At 39.1% G+C, this 15,783-nt stretch overlaps 1 protein-coding gene across 1 annotated transcript in view; it reads left to right on the top strand.

The window, feature by feature from the left end:
- LOC149155632 (uncharacterized) overlaps positions 1 to 15,783 on the top strand; it is a 136,151-nt gene that overhangs the window by 534 nt on the left and 119,834 nt on the right. The gene's annotated exons all lie outside the window — the stretch shown is intronic.

The raw sequence follows: 15,783 nt of genomic DNA on the forward strand, positions 1-15,783 counted from the left end.
TCCACCTAAGTCTTTTCTATCCTTCTAAATGGAACATCAACTAGTACCTTTAACTCCACTCGAGGGCTGAGATAAGGGGACCCCTTGTCTCATGTTCTATTTATTATTGCAGCAGAAGGTTTGGGGAGATACATCAAGAATGAAGCCCAGGCATCAAGAATCAAGGGCCTCAGGGCATGGGGGGATGACCTAGTACTCACTCATCAACAATTTGTTGACGACATTATGCTCTTCTGCCAAGCCTCTCTCAGAGAAGCCTGAAGAATGAAAGAAATTTTGGATATCTTCAAGCAGGCCTCTGGCACCCAGATCAAAAAGGAAAACTCATGTACCTTCTTTTTCAACACCACAGGGAATATAAAATCTTACTTGTCCAGGATCATGGATTTAGTACACGTAACCTCTCCACGAAGTACCTGGGGATTCCATTGGTGGAAAACCCCCTCAAAATGGCAGGATGGAAACAAACTATACAAAAGATCCAAGGAAGTTTGGGAAATTGGGCCTTTAGATCCCTAAACATTGCAGGTAGAACAATCCTAGTAAAAGTAGTATTACAGTGAATTCCAATCCACTAGTTGTTTGGCATGGCAGCCCCCATGCACCAAAATGGTAGACATATTCAAAAAATTCTTATGGGGAGGGGCATAACAAAAGAAAAAATGGGCTTTGATGTCATGGTAGGGATTGACGAGGAAAAAGGTGGAGGGAGGACTCGGCCTAAGAGACCCCTATGCCCTAAACCAAATCATGGGGGGAGAACTATGGTGGCATTGGAAAGGATGAGGAGGAGATCTATGGAAACAAATCTTGACAAGAAAGTATAACATGCTAGAAAGAATGGAGGAAATCCTTTGGGATAAAGACCCCCCCCAAGTGCTCAGCTATATGGAATTTAGCACGACAAAACAGAGAGATCATTGCACAACATGCCTTCTCGGAAATTAGAAATGGAAGGACAGTGAAATTTTAGGTGGAGTCATGGAAACAAAGAGGAAAATTGATAGACAGACCTGATGTTTGATACATCCAAATATACACCATCGATAGGAATATGCAATTGATTGAACAATTCTAGAAGGAAGGGCAAGGGAAAGGAAACCGGAGAAACTAGAAAATGACAGAAGACTGGGGTCGGGGTATAGAACTAGAGGAAGAGGAAGAGTATGATAAAGAAATGATTACAAGGAAAATAACTTTCAGAATGGGACCATACATCCTGAGATGGGGGCACTCAACAAAAGGAACATTCACTATCAAAGAAGCATACGAGCTAAAAGAAGATCAAGAACAAGACATACAAGCACTGCTTTGGAAAAGAATTGGAAAGGAGGATGGTGGTCGAAGGTAGCCCATTTTCTATGGCTTGTGAGCAAAGGGAGAATACTGAAATGGGACCAGTTACAGAGAAAAGGTATGCAAGGCTCGTCCTTTTGCTGGATGTGCCGACAAAACAAAGAAGACACAGAACACATGATGAACTCCTGCCTGTTCGCGACTCAGCAATGGGAAAAAATACAAGGTGTATTTGGAAGACTGGATAGAAATCACCAAAGCATAAAAGAAACAATCCTAATATGGGGTAATAACAACTTCTCAAGCTCTATCTTGAACCAGGAATGGGGACTAGCCCTAGGGTTCAACCTATGGACGATATGGAAAGAACGAAATCGCAGAATTTTCAAAAACAAAATTTCAACACAAGAGCACGTATGGGAAGGATTAGTAAATAATATGAGAGAAATGATCCTCGTAGAACAATGGAGCCCTAAAGATTGGCAAGTTCCTCCCCATGAAGCAAGAATACCACGTTTCATCAATTTATCAAAAGAAATGGTCGCCTCGAATGCGTGGAAAGCGAGGAAGATCAATATTGAGTCCCCGAAGCAGTTCACACTCTGAAGAGAAGGATTCATCAAGCTAAATTTCGATGGGGCCTCAAAGGGGAACCCGAGAGTAGCAGGATTAGGACAGCCTGCCTCATCCAGGAGATAGGAGAACTCTCATAGAAGTTTGACTACTTAGTAATTAAATATGTAAGAAGGGAGGGGAACAAAGCAACAAATTTCTTGGCCAACTGGGGCTACAATCAACAAAATGGATCAATGGAAAGATTATGGCCTATACAGCCCAGGGATGAAAGACTAAAACCCCTGGAAGAAATCTTACAGCAAGATATCCAACATGGATGGGAAAAAATGAATACTAACAACAATACCACCAATTAAGGTGGGTGCTCGAGGATGCAGGACATATATGGTTGTCAGGAAAACTAAGGGCCAAGTACAGCCCACGACAGCCCACATGTTGATGGTGATGGGTGTGGTGGCCTCCCATATGACAATGTACATAGGAGAATGGAGAAGTGGCAGCCAATGCCAGGGTAGTGACAGATGTGGGAAGGATAGGACAGGAGGATGGATGGGACAGAGAAGGAAGGAAGGGGATTATGAAGGAATTAAGGGTGATGGGGAGAGCATAGATACGAAGGAGAGACAAAGAAATGATAAGGAATATCAGCGTAGAGACCTGCAACAACACCTTTGAAGCAGCACTGGGTATGTGATCTCGCTCTACTTGGCTATTGCAATGTTCTCTATGAGTTTCCATGGAGGGGGAATGAGGGATTAAACTAGAGAGGGGTGTAGGGAAGTAGGTGGGAGAGACCTAGGCATATTGGGAGGGAAGGGGACTGGGGTGGAACTTATAAATGGAAAATAGAGAGACCATCAGAGATGAGACCATGAGGAAACACCCCTAATTAAGCTGGCCTGCCAGATTACAAGTGAAGAAGGAGATCAGGTAGATAAGCAAGTGTGAGGGAGGGTAATTGGGAGTGGAAGAGAGGAGTAGAAGATGCATGGGCTAGAGGGGTGAGGGAAGGGGAAGAAAATGGTTGTAGTGGCTATCTGGTTTGAGGGGAGGGCGGTCAGGGCCGTAAGTCTCATTCGAATTGGGCACTAGGAAACTATCCCTGGGAGCCGAGCAGAGAGAGGCAATAACTAAAAAGGTAGAGAGATTGTTGCTTGGTAGGGGAGAGGCGTTGATAATCTCGACAGAGGAGAGGCATTGTCGCCTTAGGCAGAGGGGCACCGAGGCAGAGACGAGTGTGGTAGGAAATGCAAGGAGAGGGGAAGCGGCAGCATTGTGGAAAGTCTGGAATTTACTGTCTGTGATCTAATCTGAAATGTATGTGAACAAATTTGCACAACAAGAGAAATGGCTAGACCAACTCATGGAAGAGGATGAGGCAGAAGGGGAAGGGAGTTGCCTCGTATAGCTAACTCGAGCACCAAGGATCCCAAACGTGCAAGAATGCTAGTAGAAAGGCTTATCAATGAAGGGGAAACAACGTACAGGGTAGGGATGTATGCAAACATCAGGAAGATCTTAGAAGATTGGGAGGCACAGATAAAAGAGGAGGCGGATTCAGAAGAGGAAATGGAGGCCTGGCATGAGGTAATCCAGGACCCAGGGAACGCTGGGGGAAAACTCACACAATTTAAGTAGACTCTAATACTTCTATTGGCTCATGAAGGGCCTCATGGGGAAGGCAATGGAGAAATTATTAACGGGGATGGCAATGACCCATCAGGACATGCCAAACTACAAGAAACACTTGTAGACCATTCAGTTCCAGTTGTGAAAGCATGACATTCTCCTAGATTGTATTCAAAGGCATATCCCTTGTATTATCGAGCTGGAAAATGCACCAAGAGACTCAGCTGAAGACTCAGCCCTAGTGGACTTAGCCTCAGATGATCAAAAGGAATCTTCAGGTTCCTAAATGTTTTTTGGTTTTTAGCATATAGCATTTACTTTTATTAATGTATGCTTATGATAGAGAGAAACTCAGACTCTAATCATGATATAGATGTATATATAGATTGGGTAGATCAGCTTAAACTATATTATTTTTGGATGGCATATAAAGAGGATAGGTGGCCAACGACTTGGTTTCCCACTGGGCAAGTTGACGCTACCTATCTCATCTATGTGGTGTAAATTTGTCTTTTATAAAGAGAAAACAAAAAGTCCTACCAAGCTTTACAAAAAAAATATTAAGTTTTTTCAATTCCTTAATTTTTATGAAATGGATCAAATGCAAATATTAATTTTAATTTTAAGTTTATATTAAATTTTTAGGTATTAGTGATATGAGAATTTGTATTTCAATTATTATAAATATATTTTATAATAGTTATTTTTACAAAATCAAAACCGGGTCACTCAAACTTTTAACATGGCTAGATTTTTTCCCGAAATTTCGAACTCATAAATTTTTGACCAAAAAGTATATTCACAAAAACATGTGTAATAACCTTTAGGACATATTTCTTCAGAGATACTATTGAGAATTTTCCATCCTAGATTTCACGTTGGAAGTCATAGGACCTATTACTGTATTTCATGTTGAGAAACCAAGTGTTAGAAGAAAATGATTGATTTATCTTAACTTGATAATTACTTGTGAATGTTTTTTTTATTCTTATTACTTAGATGGTCTTCTTCATAAAGTAATTACAAAAAAATGAAAAACATAAATATCACAAGGAAACAAAGAACACCAATAATTAGGCTCTGATCTAGGGAAAAACCCCATAAGGGGGAAAACCAAAAAATACTAATCTTATAAAATTAGATCAAAATGAGATATACAAGACCCAAGACCAAGTCTAAGATTGCCACAAATATCCAAGTCAACCCTACTCCAATTCTTCTCCAACCAAGTCAAAGTAAACGAAATTCAGTGTCGATTAAACACTCTAAAATAAGGTTAAATCACAGAATGTTTGGACCTGTTCTAAAGGATGAAGTTTATGTTGATTTTTGGTAGCATTGGATGTGCTCTTGGCCTCAAATTTTGTATGGAGGCTTGGGTGCATGCATTTGAAAGAACCCAAAAATTGTTTTGGTAAATTCCACCTAGAGACAATTATATTAAAATAATTAATATTTTTAATTTGATTCTTAAGTCTAAACTTAGGAAAATTAAAATATTAAAGGTTATTAATCTAATTGTGGGTGAATCTTCTAGATAGATATAGCGGTCACGTCAAAATGATATGAGCCTTTGATTAGGAGTTAATCTAGGTCATTGGTTTTCCAATAGGAAGATATAAGAAGAGGCTTGAGGGTCATTTGGAAAACACACCAGAGGCAGATACTCACTTTCCCGAGTAAGATCGATTCTCTCACTGGTCGAAGTTCGACAAGAGAACATAAAATTAGAGGGAGAGTAGCATGTGGAAGAGAGATAGAGAGTGATTAGCATCAGTCAGGAGTGCAAGGGAATAAGATGTAGAGTAGATGGAGGACAGTGTAGAAGGTGTGACAGAGGCAGAGACAATGTAGGGGTATCTTGATGGTGGAACCGTGTAAGCTAGTCTGATGTCGCGATAGTGTGGGAATGTTTGATGATGTGACAAAGTGAGATGCAGATGGAATAATAGAACTTCTCCTCGATCATAAACTTGTTAGGAAACATTTGTAACTTTTCTCTTCTATTGGTTGTAAAATTGTACATGAGATTTTTGCTAAAGAATAATAAAGAAACTCTCATCTATTGCATCAGTTTTCCCGCATTGGGTTTTTCTAGGGACGATTGTCCAAAAATAATCGTGTCATTGTGGTTGTATTTTTGTTAATGTATTTCATTAAATTTAATTTCTATAATGTTTTAGTTGTGAAGGATGCAGTAGAATATATTTCGATATTTGTAGTAAGATTACTGTAGATAACTTATTTCTAAGGTAATAAGTAGAAGAAATAATATTAATCACTACAGTATAATTTATATTAAGAAATGTGCACATGGTATCATAGCTATAGGGAAGTAGAAGAGAGAAACCAGAGGACCCAGTGTTGAAAGGAGAACGAAATTCAAAATTCCTAGAGGGGTAGAAAATCGAATCTCTGAGAGGATTGCACAGTTAAATTCAAGGAGATTAGATTTTGTGGCAAAACTCTCTCTGAGTCAGTCGACAGAGAGGTAAGTCTTTCCATTCAAAATTTATTAGTGGTAGAGGGTACAACGCAGCAGAAGATTCAGCAGGGAGGGTTGTCTCAGGTGGGATGCAGTTTTTCCTATAGTAGTTGCTAGGATAGGGTAGCGTCAGAAATTGGTACAATATTGATACTAAAAATGTCTTAGATTTATCTACTAGATTAGATGAAGAATTATCATGCCTGGAAAATTCAACATCAATAGATGTTTGGTACATTTATAGCGGGCCTTTAGCTCATATCGCTGGAGTATGAGAACATTTCTCGAGCTATCAAGAAGAACAAATGGACTTCCAAATAACTATGGGAAACAAAATGAAATGTACGCCAGTAGGGAGAGGCACCATAGCTTTTCAAATGGAAGTAGGGACAAAAATCCAAGCCACCAATGTTTTGCATGTGAAAAGATTAGGAATGAACTTAATTTTAGTGTCCTAGTTATAGGACAAGGGATATGATGTTTACTTCATAGGAAGGAAGGTATACGTCAATCATCCAAGGTGAAAGAAGAGCAACAAGTTATATAAGTTGCAGCTCGAATCACCAATGGCACTGATAGGAAAAACATGTAATGGTAAGAAGGATAATAATGAAATATGGAAGAGGTGAATGGGGCACTTACACCATTGAGCATTGAGGATGCTTAGAGAAATTGTTACAGGGGTACCAATCCTTAGTGGTTAACATGATGACTTATGGAGAGGATGTGTGCTAGGAAAGTATGCTAAAGTAGTTTTTTCCAAAAGTAACAATAGAGCAAAGTGTGCATTAGGATTAATACACTAAGATAATTGTGGTCCTATGTCCACAAGGGCTCTTGGTGGTGGCAAATACTTCATCACCTTTATCGATGATCAGTCCAAAAGAACCTGGATCTATTTCTTAAAGACCAAGGATGAGGTCTTTGATCATTTTTGATAGTTTAAGGCTCTTGTTGAAAATATGACAGGGAAAAAGATAAAGTTATTGCATTCAGATAATGATGGGGAATATACAGACAAAGAATTCACAGATTTATATGCAATGGAGGGCATCAAAAGAGAATGGACAACTCCAAATAATACAAAGAAGAAGGGAGTATTAGAATGGAAGAACAAAACTATTGTTGGGTAGCCAAAGCTATGTTGTATGATCAGGGTCTACCTAGGTAACTATGAGAATAAGCTTGCAACACAAAAATATGCATCCATAATAGAACTCCTCATACAGATTTGGGGAAGAGAACGCTCGTGGGAGTTTTGATAGGGAACAAGCTGAAAGTCAGTCATCTCAGGGTATTCAGAAGTGTGGCTTATTTTCATATTCTAGATGAGAAGCGCAGTAAACTGGATCAAACTGCAGAAAAAGGGTATCTCCTAGGATACAACAAGACTTCAAAGGCATATATAATCTACATTCCTCACAGCAGGAATATTGTAGTAACACGAGATGCAAAGTTCATGGAAGGTACAAATTTCAGGGAATCTCGTGAGATGCCTACAGAAGATCAGTTAGGAGACGTTCCATTAGTCCAAGAGTAGTAGGGGCAGTAAGAAGGACAGGAAGGAGGACATACACCCATATCGAGTACAATGACCAAAAGAATTATGGGATCAGGAGGAAGAGTTGGTTGAGCCTCCCACCACTAGTGGTAGAAGTAGTAGAGAATTATTGTAGATGCTGAGGAACACAAAGGAGTTTGTTGGAGATCCTAAAGTCGAGAATGTTGGGTGTGGAGTCTGATTATCTTCTTTATTCAGAGGTGTTGCCACATTGGAACCCATTTTGTAATGTAGCGGAAATGTCACCCATAAAATGTACACTACCAGGGGGGTCCAAGGGTTAGGCGACAATGATTATTTTGAGCCCCCCTTGGCGGGGGATTGAGGGCATTGCCCCCATGCAGAAAATGAATGTAAAATTGCCTTGTAAAATGTTGTAATTTCGTAGGCAATCTCGGCCGTTCATTAGCCGGAAATCTAACAGTAGAAGTTATGTTTAATTTAGGGTTTTTTCCCTAGAAGGCAACCCCTCGCTATATATGAGGGAATTGTATTGCGTCTATGTAGATCTCTATTCTAAGAGAGAAAGAGAGAGGAGATTGTGTGAGAGTGAAGAGAGAATTATAGCAGATCTATTGTAGGTTGTATCTCTTCAGTTTGTTCGATAATATAAAGGGAAGGACTAGATGTTTCACTGTGTACGTAACCCAAATTGGGTGAACCACATATATCTCTATCTCTCTTGTTTTACTTGTTTTCCGTGTTTGTATTTCTGCAATATATTTTATGTGTTATGTTAGTGTCGGTATCTTCATCCCTCCATCAGAGATGAAATCATCTTGTTTCATTTAATATTAGGTGTCTCGCCCAGTCATTTTCATCCCATTAGGTGCATGGATCATCTGACAATAGTGGCATTCCTATAGTTTCCCTCATGTTACCTACCTGCTGGCTCATGTTTGTTCATTAAAAAAAGAATATAAAAAAAGCATATGCAGTCTTCTTTTTATCTTAAGATTACAAAGGTTTTCTTTAGGGTTTCATTGTCAATTAGGTCTAGGGTTTCATCAAAAAATGTTTCAAAGTGTCCAATAATTACCAGCAGGCCATGAGGAGGTTTCATCGCCAAGTGTTCGAAAATGTGTTTTTCCTCAAAATTCTATTTTGAGGAAAAAACAGAGTATTTTGTTTTATTGTACAAAAAATCATGAAATTTTGTTTCTGTAATCTTGGTTTCTTTCCTTAGCCCCAGAAGCATGAACACTTGAAAAACAAGCAAATCTCAGGTCATTTAGTCATCATAAAACTCAAATGAAGTGAAAAAGTCCAAAAAATAGAGTTTGAAAATAAAGTCATTTGCAAAACATTATGAAAGTGGGTTTGGCAAAATTAAAATTTGAAAGCTCCATGTACAAATCATTTCTCCAAATGTTTAAAGCTCATATGCACTCCAAGAGCAAAGAGAAGCAAGGCAAAGTGATTTTGGTGAGCAGGTGACAAGTTTGGGTGAAAATCGATCCAAGTTGCTCGGCGCGGTGCACTGAGTAGGAGGCACGGCGCACTGGTCCTCAGACTCTTGTGTTATTTTGCAAGGGCGTGGCACATAGGCTAGGCGCGGCACACAACTATATAGCCCGAAAACTACCCCAACGTCCTCCAATCACCAAAAATGCATGGATTTGTCTTGAAACAAGTAGGTAGAGCCTCCAAATAATGTTTTGCTATCCAAGTTTGATGCTTGTTTCGTGGTGCTTGTTTCATGGTGTTTGTTTAAAGAAACCAAACCCCACTTCCTCAAAATTTCCAAAGCAACAATGCTAGGGTTTTGATTAATTGCTTTCCCACCAATTTCACTCCCTTATCCCATTTCTCCATTGATTTCATTATTCCCTAAGTTCCCCTATCCCATAAATTCACTAATCACCTATCCCAAGTTCCCTTTCCCAAAATCCAAATTGTAAATTCCCAAACCCTAATCCTATACAAAAACTCCCAAACTACATTCTAATTCCCTGTTCCCTTAAATAACCCTACCCCAACAATCCCTAAATCCCTCACTCTTTTCTCCCTCCACAATCCCTTATCTCACTTTTCCCTTGGTGGCAGAAGTCAAGAAACATCACAATCACTTACTTCTCATCGAGGAAGCTCCAAGATAGTTCATCCACTAGCAGAGATGGCATCTAATCCTTCATATGATTATGAAGAGGAGACCCAAAGTGACTCACCCACAGAGGGACAAGCACCCAGGAGGCCTCATAGAGGTGGCAAACATATCATAGAAGAACCCCACCACTCTTGCTAAATTACAGGCCTGCCCTCTTGCCATCATTTGTTTCCAACATTAGTCATGTTATGAATTTTGTGAGAAGGTTGCTAATATTCAGTTTCATCATGAGTTGGACCACTTGTTTGTACTGCATTTACATGGTGATCAAGCCACTCTAGCTGGTGGCACTTTCACATTAACATCAGAATCCATTTCATTAGCAACCGGCATACCTAACATTGGAGAGCCATGGAACAAGAGGCAAAAAATTGACCAGCAACATTATGAACTGTACATCAAGCCCGGCTTTTTGAGACAGCTCAAGAGTGTGTTTCCTTTTCGGTACCTCAAAGATGAATATGATCCTTTAATGAAACTCATCATGAAGTATTTCAGCTGTGAGGTTTGGCTCTCTCGCTTATATGCTTATCATATTAGGCTGCTGATGCATTTTACCTGGGTACAGATGATGAACATCCCTTAATTCATGTGATGAAACATAGAGAAAATGACCACCCTTGTGCAGCACAAGACTCCTCTGCAGCAGTTCAATAGTATTTATCATTTTGCTCTCATCAAAATTGTGGTTGTTCATCAGCTTCATTTACAGGGCATCACTTGGGATGACTTCATCTCTCGTGAGTTTTATAGAGCTTCACAAGGACCTTCAGAAGTTGGGCATGAGAGAGGTGGAACTTCCTATTAGTATGAGGGCCATGAGACACAGACCGCTTGTGTGCCAATGTTCATCACCTATCAAAAGGGTACTAGACGGTTGTTTGCAGCAGCAAAGCGAGTGTTATCTCCACCCGGGGTGGAAGGGTCCTCACTTCCATCATCAGCACAACAGGTTCAGGACTGAGGCAAGAGGCCACTACAAGAGGAAGGACCATCAAGTGAGCGGGAGACTGATTTCATCCTCATTGAGGGTGATGATACCGATATGGGCCCGCAAGGCACAAATCTAAGAGAAATCATTAAGGAACAGCAGGTGGATGTTGATGCCTTGCCTACCAACTTGGATAGAGCACAATGGACTATATATTACCTGGAGCAGAGGAATAAGAAGCTTTAGGACCAGCAGATGATTATGGAGTTGCAAAACATTCGGGAGAAACGCCAAGCTACCCAAAGGAGGAGGGTGGAGTTCACTTCGTTGGAGCAAGAGATCAATGCGATAGGGAGTCATGGCTTGAAAGAGTCAATAGCGACTTGGAGAGAAAGCTAGAGAATGCCACCAATGAAAAGAATATGATAGAAACCTGTCATATCATTACTTTTCACAGAACTTGGTGTGCCAAGTGAGAATGAGGAGTTTGAAAGCAAAGTTGAGGAGAGCATCAAGGAGGCAAAAAGAGGATGAAGGACATTATATATTGGCTGAGGCTTCCTTGGCCCAACATCATGCTTGATAGAGAAGACTCAGCCCAAATTTCAAGAAATTTGGAACAATTTTTGCATTTTGGAAATTTTTGGCACAAAAAACAGGTTTTTCTGCCCTATGCACCGCGCCATGTGGTGCTCGCTTTTGCTAGGGGCCTGCAAATCACAAAAAATTTAGCATTTTGGATTTTTCATGGAAAATTATGCTTTCCTACTTATGGCCAAGAAATTCTGGCAGGTTTTGAGCCCTCAAAAGGGTCAAAAACACTCGAAAATGACCTCACTGCCCCTATTTTGACACGCAGGAAGCAGTGTTGGGGTAACGGACTTTTCGAGGGGACAATAGAGGCAAAATTAACAAATTCGACTTGGATTGGAAATTAGACAGGTAGACCTTTCCAGCAAGCACACCTGGAGCTCATTTGGACATTGGGAAGGCCTCCAAACGTGGGTCCAAACAGGAGCGATGCATAGAGAATCAGGCGTGGAGCATAGAGGAAAAATTGCCAGTTTGACCAAGTTTTGCTCTATTTTTCACCCAGCTTTGCCTAGTTTGACTTTTTTACTTTCCCAATGACAATTTTTTGATGTAATTTGATGTATATTTATGGATCATGATGTAAATATGTTAGATTTCCACTTGTAGAGGTAGATTCATCAGTTTAAAGGTTGTTTGAAACTGAATGAATGAGTTCCCTTGTTTCTAGAGGCATGTTGTTATGTTGCCTAGTTTTTAGTTCTCAGTTTAGAATTAGTTGGATCAGCTCCTCAACATGTGAGCTTCATCCCTAGAGGTAAGGATGAGCTATGTTTGTCTATATTATGTTTTTTTTCAGTCATTAACATGGTTGGACTCTTGTGGAAGAAAAGAACTTCATTGTACACTCATATTTCATTTTTTGGCTAAGGAATTAAGACCAAGATTTGCAACCTCTCTGGGATTCATGTGGAAATTTGTTTTGGTATATTGTTTTTCTTTGTAATTGTGAATTTTCTTATGTGTTATTTATGTCATTCTCTTTCTAATTTCTTCTGAACTAAACAAACAAGAGTGTAAGTAGAATCCATTGAAAGTGCAGTGCTCTACTTGAAGTTTTCTTTAGTTATTTGATGTTTTCAGCTGTTTGGGGAGGATCCATGATTTCTATTGCCCTCTTCAACACCTCACCTGTCTATTCCTTCCATCTCACTCAAATTTAAGTGCCAAAATGATTGCCTACCTTGCCCCATTGAGATCTCTACAGAACTTATCCTCAATCACCGCACCCAAAAGCCATCTTTCCATCTGAGCCAACAAAATCATCATTTTATCAAATTTAACGGCCAAAACTACCAGCTGTGGAAGATGGAGATGGAAGATTATCTGTATCAAGAAGATTTGTACCTACCATTGAGCGGAAATACAAATAAGCCGACTAGTATGAAAGACACAAAATGGGATATTCCCGAGAAAAGGACACTCAAAACAATACGATTGTGCCTAGTGGCATCGATAGCCTTTAATATTTCAAAGGAAACAGAAACAGAGGGTTTAATTTCGGCATTGGCCAAACTATATGAAAAACCCTCAATCTCAAATAATTATTTCTTATGAAGCGTTTATTTAATATGAATATGTCAGAAGGTGGATCTATTATTGATCATTTAAATGAATTTAATACAATTACTAGTCAGTTAAGTTCTATAGGGGTAACTTTTTAAGATGAAGTTAGGGCTCTGTTATTTTTATGATCATTGCTGGAAAGTTGGAATGGTTTAGTTATGGCCATTAGTAAATTTGTCTCTGGATCTAGTACATTAATGTTTGATGATGTTGTTGGTGTAATCCTTAGTGAGGAAATGTGATGGAAAAGCTTCAGTGAGACATCAGGTAATGCCTTGACTGAAGAGACTAGGTGAAGAAAAATGGAAAGAGGAAAGAGCCCAGGATATCGCAGTAAGTCAAGGAAAGGTAGATCCAAGTCCAGATTGGGGATATTGTGTTGGAAATGTGGGAAGAAAGGACACTTGAAGAAAGACTGCAAGTCTTGGAAAGGAAAAGAAGGATACATGCAACAAGAAAGCAATCATGAAGCGAATGTGATAGGTGATGTGTTGCAAGATGATCTGATTCTTTCATTAGAAAATATTATTGATGCCTGGGTGGTATATTCAGGGGCATCATTCCATGCCACACCTGATAGGAAACATTTTCATCATTATGTTTAAGGAGATTTTGGACAGGTTCGATTGGGTGATGATAAACCTTGTAAAATCATTGGAATTGGTACAATTTTCATAAAACAACAGAATCAAAATCAATGGTTGTTGAAGGAGGTAAGGCATGTTCCAAATCTAAAGAAAAATTTTATTTCAAAATGGCAGTTGGGAGGTGAAGGTTGTGTAACAACCTTTACATATAAAACCTGGAAGGTCACTAAAGGAACCCTGGTAATAGAAAAAGGAGAAAAGGTTGGTACATTGTATTTATGTAATGGTATTTCTAATTCTATTAATGCTTTAACCTCTAGAGGAGAAGATATGGTATTGCGGCATCATAGGCTTGGACACATGAGTGAGAACGGGATGCAAATTCATCACTCAAGAAATTTGTTGCCAGGTTTGAAGCATGTTGATTTAAAATTATGTGAGAATTGTGATTATGGAAAATAGAAGAGAGTCAGATTCCTCAGATTTGGGAAAGAAAAGGAGAGTGAAGAATTAGAGATTGTGCATATAGATGTATGGGTACTTGCTCAAGTATAATCTCTTGGTGGCTCTCGTTATTATGTTACTCTTATTGATGATGCAACGAGAAAAACCTAGATTTATTGTATTCGAAATAAATCTGATGTATTTGATACTTTCAAGAAATGGAAAACTCTGATTGACAATGAGACAAGAAAAAGCTTGAAGTGTCTCAGATCAGACAATGGAGGTGAATATTGCAGCAAAGAGTTGGATAGGTTCTGTTTAGTGAAAGGAATTCACAGAGAGAAGATGGTTCTAGGAACACCACAAGAAAATGGTGTCTCAGAAAGGATGAGCAGGACAATCATGGAGCGTGAAATGTGCATGAGATTGCATGCAAGATTACCTTTACAATTTTGGGAAGACGATGTAGATAGTGTTATTTATCTAATAAACAGAGGGCTTTCAATTTCCTTGGATGGTGGTATCCCAGGGGAGGCATGGACAGGTAAAAAGGTAAACTACTTGTTTTTAAAAACTTTTGGTTGTGAATCATTTGTACACATTAATAAAGAAAATAGAACAAAGCTTCATGCAAAATCAAAGAAATGTACCTTTATTGGATATGGTTTTAATGATTTTGACTATCATTTTTATCATTATGAAAAACACAGAATCATTAGGAGCAGAGATTTCATATTCAATGAAAAGGTTTTATATAAGGCTCAGATGAAGGAAAAGAAACAGGAAAAAGAAAACAGAGAATACACATTGCTTGATGAGATCACAGAAAAAGCAAAGGTGCCTGAAAATCATAATGTTCAATAGACATAACAACAACAACAAGCACAGCAACAACAAGTACCTAAAACACCTAAAAGTGGTGTTAGAAGATCTATCAGGATAAGTAGACCCCCTGAACGATACTCTCCTTCATTATATTATGTATTGTTGACTGATTTTGGTGAGCCAAAATGTTATGAAGAAGCAATGCAGGTAGAAACTAGGAAGAAGTGGAAGAAAGCCATAAACGAAGACATGGACTCCTTAACATATAACCAGACTTGGGACTTAGTCTAGTTGAGTGCAGGTAAAACAACATTGCATAATAAATGTGTTTACAGGTTGAAGGAAGAATATGGAGGTAGTGTTATATGGAATTTGCATCTACGGATAAAAACATTTTCCCCAGGTGGATAGCTACACTTAGAACAACAGAAAGAAATTAGATTAACCTTTTCCTATAGTAGATAGATGAGATGAAGGAACTTACTTGTAGTCTTTTTCTTCCTTAATCCCCTTTGAATTTCTCTCGTCACTCCCACTTGAACTCAGTTCGCTCAATAGGTACCTGTGTCAACAGAAACATAAACAAAAAATGTCAAAGCATACATGATCTATCTACTATAAACCAATGGAATCAAAGTGATTGAAACACATAATCATCATAGATATGAACAAGAATATGAGAAAATGAATAAGCACTTTATTAGTGTAGAAGGAAGAGTTTCACCCAATACAGTTCGATCATGTGCCACTCCTCCAGCTTTCAGTCCAATCCTTGCCACATCAAAAGCACACCAATCTAGTAGCATAACATTGCTTGACATGAACTCAATTACCAAACCAATAGAATGTCCTTACAGATTTCAGATTCTAGCCCCCTGATCACTATGATGAGTGCTCAATTTATAGGAAATGGAGGTGGTTTTGTCATAATGAGGGTATTGAATGGCCTTCCTGTTGGCATTATGACACAGGTTTGGCACTATGGCATAGGTGTTGTCCTTAATGGCAACTCACTCAAAGGGCAGATCACAGTTCATGCTCTCAGAATGAAAGAAAATGAGGTATACACAGGTTCCTCTTACAAAGTTGCATATACACGCGAGATTACCGACCAAAAGAAGTGTATATGTATGCACGCACTTTCATGCAAAGAAAAGTGCGTACATGTGGGAAATCTTATGTTTG

Source organism: Pinus tabuliformis, chromosome 9 (genome assembly GCF_031772625.1).
Source record: "Pinus tabuliformis cultivar Carrire ecotype Pingquan chromosome 9, CPIR1, whole genome shotgun sequence".
Taxonomy (NCBI): domain Eukaryota; kingdom Viridiplantae; phylum Streptophyta; class Pinopsida; order Pinales; family Pinaceae; genus Pinus; species Pinus tabuliformis.